Source organism: Lepisma saccharinum, chromosome 1, assembly GCF_977018435.1.
Source record: "Lepisma saccharinum chromosome 1, izLepSacc3.1, whole genome shotgun sequence".
NCBI lineage: Eukaryota > Metazoa > Arthropoda > Insecta > Zygentoma > Lepismatidae > Lepisma > Lepisma saccharinum.
In genome coordinates this window covers 142,390,418-142,409,766 of record NC_139229.1, presented here as the reverse complement: position 1 = coordinate 142,409,766, position 19,349 = coordinate 142,390,418, and the positions used below count along the sequence as shown (strand labels likewise).

The 19,349-nt window shown below is 39.4% G+C and overlaps 1 protein-coding gene across 1 annotated transcript in view; it reads left to right on the top strand.

Moving 5' to 3' along the window:
• The window catches only part of LOC146001939 (uncharacterized), a 101,320-nt gene that overhangs the window by 51,131 nt on the left and 30,840 nt on the right, over positions 1–19,349 (top strand). The window lies entirely within an intron of this gene.

The window sequence follows — 19,349 nt, the reverse complement described above, 5'->3', positions numbered from 1 at the left end:
AGAAGGGAAATCAACAGCAACATGGTAACTGTTAATAGTATCCAAGAGTAGTTCTTAGTTTGGGTTTTTTTTTTCTGGCAATACGCGAAAATACGGGAATGTGCAGAAAATTTCGCGTATTTCGTTTGTCTTGCCCAACGTTAATTCTTTGTATACTTCTGTTGTAGTGGATTGCGATTTGAAATGCAATAAGAATTGTTCATTTCGCCTCTTCAGGCATCTAATAACAAAACTAAAGAAACTTGTATAAATATGTACTGTACATTACTTGTAAGTTCATATACTATGGTAGATATATGCTAGTATAAAACTTTGTCTAACTTTGAGTACCGTGTTGTGTTTTTAATCCAGCAAGCCCTGGAAAGTTAAATAGATTCTCATGTTCCCGACACATGGAGTAGCGGACTAACTTTGTGAGAACTTGTATGGAGGATGTAGCACATACAATCTTATTCTCCATAAGCTGGCTTCTGTAGCAGAGAGATTATCGTAGCGTGCTACCACGTAAAAGGATTCTCGGTTCGATTCCTGGCTTGTCCTTTTTGGATTTCATCAGATCATCTTCCTTGTCGCCGTTAACCTGGAGACAGAATAACGACGCAATATAGCCGAAATAGGCATGGTCACAGCTTAGGGTCGCGAAAATGTCTTAGCATAAGCCGTTCCCAGAATAGCAGTCGCACAGGTGTAATCAAATTCCACAAGGCTATTAAGAGATATAAGAGTCTAATAAAAAAAACTTAAAAACGTCAGCGAAAATCACACTTACGGAGACAGAGTGCACTGGATTTTTCAAAGCAATAAACAGATTTGCCGCAATCAAACTGTAATTAATTTTATAGCTGTCAGATAAGGGACATCGGACGGCTCTGATTGTGCTGCCAGACTTTAAAAAATCGAAGGTTTTTTCCTTAATACGACACTATATTTCAAGCAAGGATATAAAATAAATATTGAACTTATGACAGATTTCGATCGGCGGCGTTTATGTTTAATCTCTTATCTCGAGTCGTAAAGACATCCATTTACAGAGACACACATTATGCTTCCTAAGATTTTGTGGGGGAGGGAATGATAAGGAAAATCCGTCTCATAGATATAAGTGACAGGTGAGAAGATTAAGGAGATCCATGACTTGAAGAAAAGCAGAGATTATGGGAAAGGAAATTCTGATATTGTCCGTCTTTAAAATCACCATATACCGCCTGGGTTGCTGCATGTTTATCAGGTTCTGTTCTCCGCAGTCAGGATCTTGTCATTTGTTTTGTCGATATTTGTACTGAGTGCCGCTCTCCAACGTCAGTTTTTATGATATGACTCAAGTTTTGGCTCTTACAGATTGACCTCTGCAATAGTCTTGAATCAATGCATATGTAAAGTACATATGTTGCTTTATATCAAAACCCTGCCTCACATTTTCTTTATTCTTTATTTTCTACTTTACCAGTTGTTACATCATAATTCCCAATTCGTCAAACTCAATGATAAACAACCCTCACGATTTATCTTTTATACACCTCATTTGCCAGTTGTTACACCACACATGCAACTTCCTGTGTGTTCGGCGACCGCTCATCCTTGGCAAACGGAACGAATAAACGGCGATGAATTTATGCAAACGAATTATGAAACACCTTTTTATTCCCATAGTAATAATACAACCAGAGACAGACGCAAGTTTAGGTGCTAGGTTGGCTAGAATTTACCTGAGTTTCGTGAGTTTCTCCTCTCCTTGATGTTCCCTCACTCTCGTCTTCTCCTTTCCTTCAAAACTTCGACCATTCACCCCTCTACGTCAACACTCTTACCACATCTTGCCCTCGCACCACACACCACAACATTCGTTACATCATTTCTTACATTGCAAACACTCTATCTCATATTTTGTTCTTGTTAGTGTTTTTTCTATGCGTCTACTGTACCAGTTGTCACACCGTAATTCCCAATTCGTTATACGTTTCTTCTTTGCCAGTTGTTTCACAGTTTCACCCTACTTCTCCAATCGTTAAACTAAGATAATAAACAATTTATTACTATTTCCTGGCCTGCCCAGGAAAGTCATTGACTTTTAATTACTAGAACCAGTGGCGGCGATTAGGGGGGCGTGGCGGGGGGGGGGTAGTTAGCCCCCACACTTTTTGCCACTTTTCTCCCCGTACTATGCTAAACCTTATCCACGTAGAGAAAGTAAACTGTCCTTACCCATCCAGTTCTGATTAGAACTAATCCGTCGCGCAACAGCCCATGAAGGGCCTAGGCATACCTACCGACTGCCGGTCTCCCTCCCACGCTTTCCTTCGTCACCTCTAAGCGTGGAGATCTTCAACCAGTATTGCAATAGTCGGGTGGTCAGCTCGACGTATCCCCAGCCGTTATAGTAGGTCTCCGTGACCGGATTACGCTCACTCACTCGGAGCTCCCCAATTTCCTCACGATGGTGGGTTGCCACCGGCAACCGACCAGAGCCGGATTCGAACCTACGCCGTCCCACAGCGAACGATCCCAAGACGAGTGAACGCCTTAACCCGCTCGGCTACGGAGGAGGACACTGATTAGAACTATTGCTATTTACTAAATTCAAGCTGATTGTTCATTAAATCAAATTTTGTAGAAAGTTCTTCCCTTGATTTCTGGGGGGTAGCCTATACAAAATTTAAAGAACACGCAGACAACCTTGAATAGCCTAAACCTCGTCTTTGTCATCCCCGCATTGTGGATAAGCTTCTAATATCTTTAAGTGGCATTGCAACATCATTACATCTAAGACAGTCAAAATTACGAACGTTTATATTCAAAGCGTTATCTTTCAAGCTTTCAAGTCATTCACATTGGCTTACTCAAGATCTGGATACTGCAAATTTCAAAAGAAACTATCATAAAGCAAATTAGAAGACTTATGTTCCCTTATCTAATTTGTACTATCTATAAATAATTATAATTAGCCTATAAATAATATTATGAAGATTACTGTAGATAAATAAATCTATTAGAGACTGATAAGACGTATGCGAGATTTGTCGGCCTCTTTGGCGAAATTGTTACAGTGCTTTACAAATTTAAAATTTTATGTCAGATTCGGATGTTGTTTGATCTGTTCCATCAGTCTATCATTCACCTGCACACTCGCGATTAGCCTAGAGTGGTAGATAAGCGACGTTCAGCAACCAAAACAGAAATAGTAGGGACAAGTTGGTTTTGGTGTTATGCTTTCATTATTGTCGCTAACTTTCTAAGTGACAAGTAAGTGTTTCGAGGACTTGTTCCGATTACTAAATTTCATTTACATGTTTTCTTCTTTCGTTTAAATTTTGCTTGGTTTTCATACTATAACAATTCCAGTACGGTAATTCTCATAACTGCAAGCAAGTTTTCCTGCAACAAGAAATGTAGAATATAAAGAGAGCAAAACTAGGTATCAATGAAAACAATAAAAAAAACTTACTAGACACTGAACCATTTTAACAAGAAAGAACCGTAAATTGAAACACAAAGAATAAAATACAACAGGAATAGCTAGATATACGAAACAAGACAGGAAATTTTAGAGAGTGAGAGAATTAAGATTTTAAAATACAATAGAAGAGATAATTAACATGAAGAATAAGAAAAGACACAGCTAATGGACGAGAAATAAAAGAAAGCAGAACGAACGAGCAATAAAGCAAGTCTCCAAGATAGAAGAGAAAAGAAAGGAATCAAAATAGTAAAATTTAGACACGAAGCAAAGCAACACAGAATATTTAGGGAAAAATAAATAAGAGGAGAACCAACCGTGAAAAAACAAGTTCAACTCAACAGTAATAAAATGAAAATATATAAAAAGAAAACGAATCTGAGCATTGGAAGAAATATTACAGGAGAAAGAACTAGGAACGAGAAAAGAAATACGAGGACGTAAAATATATTATTTAGGAGGAACAACAGATGGCGCCTATTTGTAACAAATTAAGAACAATGAAGAATATATTACAGATAGAAATATGTGAAGCAATAACATCCAAGTAGAAATGGATGGTAAAAGAAGTATAAAACATAGAAAGGTTTTGCTTATGTTGCTAGTTTACTTTAATCTTAACAGTCGATTACTTTGTACTCTTTCATATTTTAAGCTAATTGCAGTACATAAAAAAAACTCACAATGCTCCCATTAAGAACAATAAGGTCCGTTTTCTATTGGTTCCCTCCCATTTGCTTCCTGGCGTCGGATACGAACAAGTCAATATTCCTTTGTGTCCACTTTCCGTTCAATCCAAACGACCCCTCGTGTCACATCCAATAAATATTGCAAGCATCTGTTAGCAGTGGCTGTTAGTGGAGATGAGTGTAGTCAGAGGCCCCGAGTAATCAGCACATATCGTGAAAGACAGTGATTATAACATTACGGACCCTACGGCGAAAGGTTAAATACTTCGGTTCATGAATTTTAATGCACCTCCCTCCCCAAAGAGTGCAAAAATTGCTAACCAGATCTCCCTCCCCCCCTCCAGCACCAACAAGAGAGGAATCGTGGAACGAATTGATTCAGTAGGCTCAGGAGACCTGACCAATGGGAAACATAGTTACGAAAACTTAGCGAACTTAATTCCGGGCAGCCTACTAGGTTAAATGATTAATGGCAAATATCGAATACGATGCAAAAGAACTAAACAAAGGAAAAGGGCGGGAAGGGAATGCGCGCGGAGAGAGAGAGACCTCTGGTGTTTTAATTTTGAAGTTCCGAAGCGGGAATTAATTTCTGGGAGTTATGGAACTATTTTCGTCTCTCTCTCTCCCTTTCTGGCTGAATCTCACTCAAGAATTTATTACCGTGAATTCCTACGTAATGAAAACTCTCAGGATTGCGTGCGTGACTTATTCATCGACGATTGAATCCTTGTTTTTGTGCACGGTCACGAATCGCATTTTTCTCCATGGACACTAGATGGTGCTGATTTCGTCAAAGGAACAAAACCTATTAGCCGCACAGGTTAAATCTGACAAAGTTTGGTTTATACTTATTCTCCTATTCTTTTCTTATTTTTTATTTAAAGAAATCCATTTATTTAAAAAATATTTACGAATTTCTCTGTGATTGTATTATAATTGGGTCTGGCAATCTTTTTCGGCATACCGGCAATGTACACTCCTGTTCACCTAAGATGGCGCATACTTCAACTGTCCAACTCTATAGAGTGTGCTATTTTGTGTGAACACGAGTGTACAATTGAGATCCATAACATTAAAAACACAGTAAATATATTCGCTATGATGTCTTTATACTAAAACTAACAACACAATAGGCAATATCATTTATTATTTCTTTTATCTTTATAAAGAGAGAGATGGGAATGTTCAATAACGTTTCTCACATTCTCACTTTCATCTCTCTTGATTATGATAGATTGAAGGATTCTAGTTGAAGTTCTATGATAGTTTTCATTCTGTTTTCTTCGTCGTAGGAAACAGCTCTGCTTACAATTCTGGTGGCGTAACCAAAGATCCAACATATTGCACATAGATTTTAAAAATATAGTAAATTCCTATTGGTTGATGCACGGAGAAAATATATGGAAGGGCCATACTAGAACAACTGACTGCAAGATTTGGTCATGTTCAACGTGTTTTTCGTGTATTGTATTTTTGTTACAATGGAATTTTAGTATTTCTGACTATATGAAATCCAAGGGGGAAATAAATCATTCACGTTTATAAAAAATCCATCTTGGTTTAATAAAAGTGTCTTGTTTACATTTTCTTATAAGCACATAAATTTGTTTAGCGTGCCAAACTTTATATCTGACCAATTGTCTTTTAATTTAACAAATTTTAACTAAAATAGGCTAATGTACAAAATTGTTTAACACATACAAATCTCAGTCTTAAGCAAGCTATGACCACCGAGTAAAACCAGGCAACCTTTCGATCCAGAACGGAGCAACGATTTATACCTTCTCATTCATATCCAACGCTTTCTGTGTAAATTTCATATTTAACTGCGAAGTAAATGATTGAACACAAGTGAGAGACTACACAATTGCTCTCCCATAACATTTCGAAAATGAAAATAACGGGTAGAAAATTTTTTAACGCGATTTTTTACTGTCTTTTTCCTGTTTAACTCAACACTTGTCGTTGATTTGGTGTTCTCCGCGCTGCGCATTATATACAATTACTGCAGGCTGCGCCCTCTTGTGTTCTCTCAAGCTGTGACTGTAACACCACATAAATAATTCAGTATTCCAGGTCACGCAGGCATCCATTAACCAACGCCATCTGTCCGCCGGTTCTAAAGTGACACATATGCAAATAATGGGGGTAGGTCGTGTGCGTGAGCAAGAGAAAATAACCCCAATAAACAGACGCAGGGATAATTCATGACTGGTGGGCATGTGAGGAGCGCTGAGTTTTGGCAAAGTAATTAATAAGTTAAATGCCCTTGTGTGTGCGGTTAAGTACAAATTTACGTATTTCATTTGCACGAGGATTGATCAGTATGTTGTGATGTGCACTTGCATGCGTTTGAATGCGGATGAGCTATGGAGAAAAATGACAGACGAACACAATATAGAGGAACGATAAAGATCCAAATTTCAATAATAATCAATTTAACAGTATTAAACAAATGATCGATAACTAAATGATCAGTTATTACCAAATGGTTATTAATAACAAAGTGTTGAGAGGATCTTTTGAACTTTAGGTTTCGCTCATATTTTGCGATTTTATTGCTCAATGTTAAAATTCACTCTGCATGCACTTCCACAACGTATTTTGCTAACTGCAATATTTTCTTACATATTGACATTGCACGTAGGATGCTTTATTAGTTTTATTGTTTTGTGTTCTCAATAGACGAAAGAAAGTTTCCCGAATTCAGGATTTTTATAAAGGATAGGGTAGGATCAATCAATTTTAATCATACGCAGTGACAACCTTCATTTGGAGAGTAAGCAGCACTTTCCCCCTGAAACTTCTACTGTACCGCATATCGCAACTCTTGGTAGGGTTGCATAATCGACAGGCGAGTAAATTTTCCTCCATGTGCTTTGTAGATGCGTTGTAGAGGTAGGACTAGATTAAAGGAATATGAATATCAATTGTTGGATTGACAAATGTTCAAATTGTATAGATGCATTGACACCTAGGTTATTTACCCTGAATCTAAAGATGCTTAAGGCAAAAACAAAGGCATTTCTTCCGTCTGTACAGTAGGAGCGGATACGTCAACGTTATGGCTACAAACGAAGTTCGTCATGCTGCATAGTAGAGTGCTGCATCGAGGATTTTATGCTCGATCGTCTAATAGTTAGCATGGATGACGCTAGATGGCTTACGGAATCGACATTTTCTTCGCTCGAGCGAATAATGATCGGTGTACGCTCGAACAAGCGTAATTTGTTTGTGGCAGTGGATCCTCAAATATGCTTCGTGAAGTGAAAGACACGGCGAAGTTGAAACTAAGGTGAACAGTCATCACCTTCAAGTTAAAATGTAATTTAGTCTATCTCACCAGTACATAGCAATATATGAAAATCAATAGATGATCATGGACCGAAACTACGAGCACGAATTTTACACATATACTTGTAGGATTATTGTCCCATTGAAATGATATTTGATATTCTATATATTCGAGCGAATCACGCTCGAGCGTGGGAGATTCGATCGAGTTTGAGCGAGCAAAAGTGATCAAGTGCAGTACTCTACTCCATAGCATCGTCGTAACACACTACGAAACCAGGGGCCCTAGGTTCGAATCCACGAACGTTACAATGTGTTTCTTGATTTATTTAATCTATTTGTCATTCATCATCATCCATTAGTCTATAGATGTGAAAAAGCGATACTACTGTAAATAAAGGTTACGACGAAATCCTCTTTTCTCCAAAAGTAACAAGCCGCCCCTCTGTTAGTGACGAACCGCTTTAAGTCCGAAGTGTAGTGTTAGAATTAGGAGGGGAAATATAATTATCGTTAAGACTACTGAGTAATAATGAAAAACCATTGTTACTAATAGGAGTGTGTTTGATCAGTAAGTGTAACAACCTGCCGCTCTCACAAGTCCCGTTCTCAGGTGCCGTAACTACAGCTCCAACGCGTCTTTGTTTCCATAAGACACGTATCGAAGTTGACACGTTTTTAACCAACCTTCAAGTTTCCTTAACGGAACGCTAAATGCAGCAATAATTCGCTTTAAGACCAACAGATGGAGCCACCTGCGACTGTGAACAAATCGTGCCGTACCGTTCTGCTCTGTGCTTGAGTACCTTTGCTCTCGGTCGGAACAGACACAGGGCTGTCTTTCGGAGCAAGAGAGTGGAGGGGGTGGGGACGGGAGGAGGCAGTTTTGCAACAAGGGCCGACACGAGCTTTGCTCCTTCATGAGAAATTCAGGTGTCGGGGACATTGGGCGCCTGCAGGTTAGGCTGCCCGCGTCGGTTACGTAAATAAGGACAGATTGCCGAGACTCACGCGACTGTGCTTGTTCAGAGGTCGTTTGTTTCCGGACGAATTCCCGTCCTGGAATCCTCTCTCTCTCTCTATCTCCGCCTTCGCTTTACACAGTCATCAACCGCCGCTGCAGCCTGCCATGTAAAAAGGCACTGTTGCCAGATTGTGTGAATAGAGAGGACCGATTTCAGCGCTTGCTTTCCCCAGATTCAAGCCAACTTTACGATAATTGAATAAAACGGAATGCTCTCGCCTTTGATGCAAGCGGTTCTAGGTTCAGTTCACGGTGTAAAGAAATAAAATCTGCATTGTGACGTCAACCAGGGAGCTAATTGAAAAGGAGAAGTAGATTCCACTCACGGGAGCAGTATTAGTGATAGTACCGTAAGAAGACAGGTGGCTTCTGGAGTTTCCGAATATCAGAAGTGGCTACGTTCAGTTGTAAATGAACCACTTATCATACATACCATTTTTTAATTTTTCCTGCAGATGACGTAGACCAGAATGAATCAATGTTCATATGCCATCTCTTCTCCATTTGTCATTTCGTTTCCGATTTTATTTCAATGACTCTCGAATTTTCCACGTGTGAGCCATTTACATTTTTAATTGTTTTACGTTGTTTTATTCATATCTTCAGGGTAATCGGAACGACGAGACAATAGACGAAGGGATAAATACCACGCAAACAGACATGTCTTGCCTAATTAGGTTGAAATCTAAGACCCCTGTCTTCGTAGTGAATAACACAAATCACTGCAACAGGAAGGCAAGTAATTATTACTATTATTTCATCACAAATGTTACGAATCATAGAGTTTACACTATTGTATGAGTGTCATTAATGTATTGTTATAAATGATATCCTGCATAAGTCTCAAAATATTAAATTAACATTTAACAAGAAGTTTATAATGTGGTCTACTTTATTAACAGAATGATGAATACTGTAGATGGCTAGGGATGAAGGTGTACTAAGACTCTCGCTTCCTGGTGTACAACCAGTAATGTGCCGTAGACTATAAGTTTACGTCTACATGCGTTGTCTACACGTAATCTACGCGTAGATTACATTGGGTTGTAGTTTACATAGACTCCGTAGACAATCTAAAGTGCATTAAAATTAATTTTCAAGGGTTTCATGAAAGGAAAGTGACATTTTCAACTATATTGGTTCCTAAGGAAATGAAAAGAACCCTATTTACAACAAAATTTCTCTTCTCTTCTATTATCAACCATGGAGGAAGATAAATAGTATGCAAAAAACAACAACAGATGGCAGTCGTAAGCAAAAAGTGGTCTCTTCCCCATAAAACACTAGAATGTTTCCTACATTAGGTTTCTTCCTAGGTGAGAAATTGTTCGAATTAGGATGAAAGAGTAGGAAATGTTATCCTCACACATCAGCAACTGATACGCAGTATAATTGTATTTTACTTCCACAGCGCCCTTTGCTAAGTTATCACCTTTCGCCTTGTTGTTTACATAGATTACGTAATCTACTTGTATAAAATAGTCTACGTGTAGAATGTAGACTATCGTTGTTTACGCGTAGATGCACATCACTGTGTACACCACATCTGGTCACTTCCATATTGTGGAATACGCCTACTGCATAGGAGGAACAAAGGTGGAACACTGGTTGCTATATGAGCTAAGGGTGTCATGAAGTAGCTTTCTTTTACGCGGTATGATGCGGCATAGTGCAACAGAGATTGCAGTGCCGCCGCCAGGATGCGCACCCTCCTCCTTCTTTGACTCACGTAGAAAGAGAGATAAAATAGACCTCGACTTTTCCTGACTTTACCTCCCCCATTTCTTTGGCTAGGCCTTATCGGATATTGGTTCTGTCAGTTAATTGCGTTCGTTTTTAATTATATCCCCCCAAACATAATAAGAACGGGGTAGTGTATTTTTTACTGCCATTTTGGACGCCATCTTGAATATCTCAAAATGTTCAGTGGTGCCACTGTGGCATTAATGGATCTCAAATCTATACTCTGTCCCAGCTAACTGTGGAGCAGGCAAACGAGAACAAGTCTCTGCGCAAGTAGTGACGCGAGACGGCTCCACCAATGAACACGTGAGAGGAACGGGATTACGTGGAGTGGGGGAAAGCGACTTCCTTCCCAGCAGCGTGTAGTACTCCTTCGCTCTGGCCAATAGATTTCCTCGCTTCTCTGACGCTATACGCGGCCTTGCTCCACAGTTACCTGGGACAGGGTATACACTCGAAGCTGTAAAAAATCGGTCATGCATTTCATTGTGTATCGCTAACTTATGATTCGGATGAGTATACAAATGAAAACAAATATTCGAATCAACATTCAAGAAATCGTCCTCCTCCGTGGCCGTGCGGTCTAAGGCGCTGTGCTTTGGGCTCCTACTGCGGGACGACATGGGTTCAGTCTCTGGGCTCTCGGCCTGTGTATAGGACCGCTGGCAACCCACCATCGTGAGGAAATTGGGGAGCTACGAGTGAGTAGTGGAACCCGGTATCGGAAATCTCCTATAACGGCTGAGGTTTCGACATGCTGACCCCACGTCACCCCATTACCGGTTGAAGATCTCCACACCTCTAAGTAGGATTGTGGGAGGGAGACTGGCAGTAGGTAGATCTGCCTAGGCCCTTCAAGGGCTGTCGAGCCACGGGTTATTATTCAAGAAATCAGTTCATAAAGTTATATACATACGTAAAAGATACTGAAAATTTCTAACATCTCAAAAACATGTCATTTACATTTTGTGGAACTGTCTGGCATCTTATGGTGAATTTTGTTTTAAAATTTCATTTGTCAAATGAAGACTCCATTTACAAAGCCGTTAAATAAAAACGTGTTTAGTTTCAAATGACAAGATATCTATAATATTCACTATTATTATATCATCTAACATAAAATATGATATAATTACATGCAGAAAATCCTAAAATTGTTTCGTAAATTCACTACAATATGTAAAAGTATGTAAAAGAAATAAAGTTTTATCCTAGCATACGAATTCATTGTCATGCTTCACACCTCTTGAAGATTTTGATGCGTAATCAATATTTTCATTCATTTTGGCGCCTAACCTCGCTTATTTTTCTTAGTTTCCTTATTGTCCTCTGTTTCTGGTATACATGTTTTGTTTAAGTAAAATTTACGTCTTCCTTTCATGCGTATTTCGCGGATTTTGGTGTGCTTTTCCTTTCAACCGCGAATATTTCCACAATTTTTGTACCTCATACTTTCATTTACAGGCTACACGTTAGTATCCACACTGACCTGATTCTAATTAGCGGAGAGAGGGTTTCTGATACGGCATTGGACAGCCTAAGAAACTTAATCTTGTTCCTCCATTTAACATTCTAAAGTTACCAGCCCAAACGTAAGTTCCACGATGACCGCCAACAATGCTATTTCTTCTCCCTCCGATTCTTGCATCGCTTACCGGTTCCACTAAAAAGAAACAGCGCAATGTAGGAAGGCCCATATTTATTCGAACGGAGCGAACCGGTTTAAAAAAAGGTGGCCGGGGGGAGGGGCGTGAATTGTTAATGTGCAGTGCGAAAAAAAACAAAGGCGAAGCGCAATTCGGAGCGGAGAGATAAACAAAATGAGGGCGGGAAATCCGTACGAGCGCCCCCTACCGGGAGCCAAAGGCAGACGACAAACAGATTTTTCTCGCCGCAGGAAACCCGAGGACGACATCTAAGCTCCGGCCGCTGAATATTTGATAAATCTGCGGGATTTTATGAATTATTTTTCTCGCGGGGACACGCACAGAGAGAGAGAGAGAGAGAGAGAAACGGACTCCGCTGCTTCTTTGTTTCTCGTGTTCTCCCCCGAGACAGGCCCGCACCGAGAACGAGAGGGGAAGGGGAGGGAGATGATAATAAAAGGCGGAATGAGAAAGACTTGCTCTCCGCAGCGCGTTAGGCCTACGTCGTCATGGTGACGCAACGCGTTTCCCGCCCTTCTCTCTCTTCTTTCCTTTGTCCTGTCAGCGGACATGTCTTGATTGAAACCTCCTCTTCTGGTGCAGTGGAGATAGATATCCTCGCCGCAACGCGCACGGGGAGATTCCTTATCGCTTTCTGAAGGGAAAAAAATCAGCGAAAACGCCTGCCTAATAGGCGCATTGTAGTACGTAACGAGACGAAGAATACACCGCCATTTTTCTCACTTCAGCACGGCGATGCGCCTCCGCACACTCTTCATTTCGATTTGACACCGAACGTCTCCTTTTCACCCTTCGTTGTGTGTCATCTCCCCTCCCCCCTCTCTTTCCAAACCGACAATTTTTCCTCACAAAGCTTTCTTTTTCCGTTTTTCCCCTTTTTGTGTTTCTCCCCCACCACAGAAAATACCAACCCCCTCCCTTCTCTCGGACCAATTCACCACAAAATACGGACCCCATTTTTCTCCACCGTGTTAATATTGCCTGACATTAGGAAAAAAACTACCTCCCCCTTTGTTTCCCTCTTCTTAATCTTGTCTCTTTCTTTCTCCCACTTTGCCGCTAATACAGCACTGAATGGACAGAAAAAGGAGGGAGAACAAGAGGAAAGATGTGGAGAGGGTACAGAAGACAAATTGCGCGCAAAAGAGGTTAATGGTTGAGAAAGGACAGTTGGATTGAAAGAGTTCATTTTCTCTAATATTTCTATCATCAGACCAACCTTTCCTATGATTATATACAACGAAAAGTCAGCACAGTTTGTGCATGATTAAAAGAATCTGAAAAATAAACTCTAATCAGTGTTTGTTTCTTATAAATTTACCAATCGCTGGTTTGTTTCGAGCATCTGGCAAAGTATATTTCAATTGTTGCTATGTTTGATAAGTGAAACCGCGACCCGTAGAAGCTTTAAAGCACTAATGGGTATTTAGTAGGCGTTGTAACTAGACCGGATTTTTTGGGTAAAAAAAGTGTACTTTTAGGTTCCTAAAATAGGTCCTAAAAATCCTAAAATAGGTTCGAAAATCCCCAAAATAGGTTCGAAAATTCCTAAAATAGGCTCGAAAAACCATAAAATAGGTTCTAAAATTCCTAAAATATGCTCGAAAAAACCTAAAATAGGTTCTAAAATTCCTAAAATAGGCTCGAAAAACCCTAAAATAGGTCCTAAAAATCCTAAAATAGGTTCGAAAAACCCTAAAATAGGTTCTAAAATTCCTAAAATATGCTCGAAAAAACCTAAAATAGGTTCTAAAATTCCTAAAACATGCTCGAAAATCCCTAAAATAGGTTCTAAAATTCCTAAAATAGGCTCGAAAAACCATAAAATAGGTTCTAAAATTCCTAAAATATGCTCGAAAAAACCTAAAATAGGTTCTAAAATTCCTAAAACATGCTCGAAAATCCCTAAAATAGGTTCTAAAATTCCTAAAATAGGTTCGAAAATCCCTAAAATAGGTTCTAAAATTCCTAAAATAGGTTCGAAAAACCCTAAAATAGGTTCTAAAATTCCTAAAATAGGCTCGAAAAACCATAAAATAGGCTCTGAAAATCCTAAAATAGGCTCTAGAAATTCTAAAATAGTTTCGAAAAATCCAAAAATAGGTTCGAAAAATCCTAACATAGGTCCAAAATATCTTCAGTTAGGCTCAAAAAATCCTGAAGTAGGTTCAAAAACACTTAAAATAGTTCAAAATGCATTAAAAATGCTGATTAGGCATAGTCACCGGCAATGAAAATGGGATACCATCCTGAAATACACACTATCTTGCATAACGTTATCTGTGTTGCCTAACCATACGGCGATGGCAGAACTTACCATTGGGAATTTGCTGTTAAAATCCACTCATCGCCGTGGACATGGGTAACAATCTTTTTTCATGTTATCCAGAGTCAAACTCCGCAATTTTGTCGTGAGGATCATCTTATATAGGCGCAAAAACATAGTCAGTGGTGCAAACTTCAATGCTGAAATGTTAGTTTGCAAGGCGTGAAACGTGAATGTCACAAAGCACCGAAGCGACGCGAAAGTGAGCAAGACCACACAGATCAGACCACTTTGGATTGTACAGGTAACAGCGGCACAGACATTTTGCTTTGTTTAGAGCTTTGAAAAGTCACCATGGTCTTGGAGGAAGGGAAATCGACAGACAGTACGTTCCAAACACGTTTGTCATTGAATTTTTTCGTGACCAAACGAAGCAAATGCCTCTGTGTGACATAATAATTCTCTGTAAAGCCTACAAGAATAAGCATTAAAATACAGAATATGCTGTAACAATCGTTAAAACAAAAAAATATTATTATTCGTACTCTCTTTTGGCTAATAGTGACGATGAGAAAGGCTAGTAATTAGATGAAATTGATGAAGGAATATTCACAAAGGAACCTCCAATCAAATACTCGAACCCGTATCGATAAGCGTTCTCTGGGCCATCGAAGTGGAATCTTATTTTCTATTTTTAACACAAGATGGAGATGGTGTTGCGCTTCATCACTTTTGAGTATTTAGAAACTCTATGGTTCACGTAATTTTAAACACTTCTTTCGTGTTGTGTGCACACTTATCCATACTCTCTAAGTAGGAGATCTGAGGTGGAAATCAAGTCATATAACGGCTGAAGTTAAATTTTGCTTTGGGCACAAGCAATAAAGAGCATCGTTTCCAAGGCTTTTAGAATGGAGCCTCTCGTTACTGGGTATGATGGGAGAGTAACCATCTCTGTTTCTCTGTCTCTGAATTACTGTTTCACTCACTCTGTTAACCTAATTATCTCTATTGCTATGTGTAATAGTTATGGTTTATATCTTTCTCCCTTTTTTTGCTCTTTTTTATTTGTCTATTTTACTGTATTTCTCTCCCTATTGGTGTCTCTCTGTGTGCACCTGTCTCTTTATGTCCCCTGTCTTTCTGTGGGTGTGCCTATTTATCTACTCTTCAACCTTTTATTTTTATTTGGCATTCTTTGCCTCTCTTTACATGTCCTTGCTTCGCTTCTCCTCTGTTTACTTCGTTCTCTCTCTCTCTCCCATCCTCTCTGTCTCTGTTTTTCTGCCTAGCTTTCTCTCTATATCTGTCTCTCTTGCTATCTCTTTGTTCCTGCTTTCTCACTGTCTCCCTCTGTCTCTATCTGTTTCTCGCATTTTAACTGTCTCTCTCTCTCTCTTCATGTCGCTTTTTCTTTCGTTTTTTCTTCCCTTTACTCCTCTCTCTATTTTGCTAACCTTTTCTGTCGATCCCCCGCCCTTGTTTCTCTCTCTCTCTCTGTCTCTCTCTCTCGATATACTTAACGTTGCAAGCTCTGCTGAGTGTAATGTCGTGCAGAATCGCAGCCGTCCCAAACTCTCTTCCCTACCGAATATCAAGTATCTGGGCCCGCTCCCACGACCAGTATCTGGCAATTTGGAAGCGTTACACCCCAGAGGAGTCACTCTCTGAAATCCGTCCTCCTGTTTCGCTCCGCACTTAACCCTCAGTTAATGCTCACATAAATTCCCCGGTCTTAGCAACACTCCTTTATACCCGTTCTCCACTCTCTCGGGCAGTGTTGCCAGCGAAACTGAACTTATCGGAATTCGCAATATTTGAGAGACTGGTGTCACCAGGCATTTACATTACCACACCCATCTGAAAATACAAAATGTCAGTAGTTACTTTCTTTGTTCACAGAAAATGTTAGAGATATTTAGAATTCGTATTATTACCAAGACCAGCCCGTATTCAAAGATACTAAACCGTGCATATCGTTGTTCTCATTCGGGTATGAATGCTCAAATTTTGCATTCTTCATATTCTTGCACTTGGTAATAGTTATTTTGTGATAATTATGATATTACTTCTTTCAGGGTTATATTTAAAGTTCTTAAGTTTTTGAATATGGTATCATATTCCATACCATTGAGATCGATATCGGGTAGATGGTAAATGGAAAGATATACTGGATGTGAGAAAACGAACGAGAAAGCTTTGTAAAGGCGGAAATTTGCAAACAAAAGAGGAAACTAAATGAGGAAAATAGGCAGACTCAAGTCGCTAAATGAGAAACATACACAGACTGAAGTCACTAAATGAGGAAAATAGGAAGATTGTGGTTGCTAAATGAAGAAAATGGACAGACTGAAGTTGCTAAATGAGGAAAATAGGCAGACTAAAGTTTCTAAATGAGGAAAATAGTTAGACTGAAGTCGCTAAATTAGGAAAATAGTCAGACTGAAGTCGCTAAATTAGGAAAATAGTCAGACTGAAGTCGCTAAATGAGGAAAATAGACAGACTGAAGCAGTAGCGTACGCAGGATTTCATCAAGGGGATGTTATTTCGAAAACTTTCTACAAATTCACATTACCATTGTTTTATTATACTTTAATTAATAATAATAATATATTAATTAATAATTCGTATAATCAATTAATTAATTAGTTTAATTACTACTAATAATTACTACTAATGCAGCTGCTATTTATGAAAGAAATAGAACAAAATTACATTTCTTTTGTTTCTTTGTTACAAAATAATTGTCTAGTCAACTGTTATTTGTATATGATAAGTGAGACATTTTAAGTGTGAAGAAAATCCATAAAAGCAAGCAAATATACTAAATTTATTGAAATAGTCGAAATATGAAACTCATTCAAGGAGCCGCGCTGGTCTAGTCTGACAACTTCGTGGGATATCCGGGTTCGATTCCCGGAATTGGTTGGAATTTATCCAGCCTCGTCTCCGCACCCAGCCTCATAGCAATGGGTACCTGAGAGCAACCCTGGGGGATGAAGGCTGCCGGAGAATGGTGCGGATCACATCACCTGCAAAATAGTTCGAGATCGGGAATCTTTGGGGCCCACCACACCACTACGTGTGCCTTCATGGCACGGTGCTATATGCACGGGGGAATTTACATTACCTTTACATATGGAACTCGCCCAAGATGATGATGAAGCGCGAGAATACATGTTGCTAAATTCCACTGAGTCTGTGTTTTCGTTGAAAAGTAAGTTTATAGACATTCCAACACAATTATCACTTCTAGGTGATTCACAAAGCACTTCCTCAACATTTTTTAATGATGTGGATGTAGACTCAGCATTACTTGAGAGTTCACAAGGGGATGTGAAATCATTACCGTAAAAAGGATTGCAATAAGGTTGGCACACTTCGACGAAGCAAGGAATTTTCACAATTCTCGCGAGAGTCACTGCGCGACTTTTTGCAAAAAAAAAATTTGCAAAATTGAACTTTGCGGCCGCTTAGATTGTGTTTGGAATGTTGTGTTTTTCTTCATGCTGCATGGTAATAATAATTCAAATTATTATTATTATTATTACTGTCGCAGATCTTTGACTGTGATAAATTAGCCATTTTTATTTTTTTTCTACAGCAATTTCCATAATATTTCAAAAGCTCAAGGGGGGGGGGGGGTTAAACCCGGTAAACCCCCCCTTGCGTACGCCACTGGACTGAAGTCTCTAAATGAGGAAAATAGACACAGTGAAGTCGCTAAATGAGGAAAATAGACACAGTGAAGTCGCTAAATGAGGAAAATAGACAGACTGAAGTCTCTAAATGAGGAAAATAGACAGACTGAAGTCGGTAAATGAGGAAAATAGACAGGCTGAAGTCGATAAATGAGGAAAATAGACTGAAGTCGCTAAATGAAGGAAATAGACAGACTGAAGTCTCTAAATGAGGAAAATAGACAGACTGAAGTCACTAAATAAGGAAAATAGGCAGAATGAAGTTGCTAAATGATGAAAATGAACACACTTTAAATTAAAACATACTAAAGTTACTATACAAGAACTGAAGTCACTTAAGAGGGAAAATAGACGCTCTGAAGTCAGTAAACTGAGAAACTGGACATACTGACGTCAGTAAACGTGTAAAGTAGACACACAAAATGTAGTGGAAATGAAAAAATAGGTACGTTGTAGTTACCCAATGGGGATAAATAGCAGATAAATATATTAACATGAGGAAAACACATGGATACACTTTGTCGAAATACTTACCAAGATCTAAGCTGGGACATCTCGTTACCTAAGGATCGAAGAGTCTTTCGTAGAGAGCTACCTCTTTGATTCCAGATTCCAAAATCCAAGATTCTCCACCCCGCCCCCTCTCTCTTTCTCCCCATCAACCACTCCGACTTCTTCCACGCGGCAGTAATTAGTGAATAATTCACCTGAGAGAGAGGGAGGGGGTAATGAAACAAGCGGGAAATTAATAAGCGGCCTTCTACAAAAGGTTATTAATCAGTGTCGCATCTGAACTGCGAATGGATCTACCCCTCCTGAAGGCAAACATTGTGCGACTCCGCCCCCTACGCTGAAAAGAAACTTAGAAAAAACGTGCCGGCCCCGCCCTCTATAAACATTAAATAATGACACGTTAGAAACCAAATCACTGGACGTGTGGCACGCTCTCGCTTCATAGATGCATTAGCCAAGATCCCGCTGTGTCGGTCTGGCTATTGCCGGACTCGTGAAAGAGGAGAGTTTAGTAATGTTACGTATACTATCGCCAGAGATTGAACCCAGGATCTTTGATTGCAATACCATAGAAACTAGAATATCTGGAAGCGTCTGCCAACGTATTTTTTCTAACAGAACCTTAATGTAAAATGATAATGGTGAATCCATTATAATAATCAGGAAACGGCTTTATACGTACTAAAATGCGTTGGATGTGTAAATATACAGGGTGTACCAGAAGTGACAACGCAAACTGAAACTGTGAATAGTAAAAACAAAGAAAGGCCTCAGTTAACATGGAGTGGGAATAACTCCACCGTTTGCGAAATAATTGCGAATATATGGTTACGATCTTCCACTGACTTGATTGTTTGTACGCATGGTACGCTTGTCTCCTTGCGCACTCCAAGGTTTATTTGTTTAAAACGGCCGAAAGCGAGTGTTGTAAGGAAACCATACGTCCTGTACAGGGCGGAAGACATAAAGACACGTCAACTTGTGAAGTGACAAC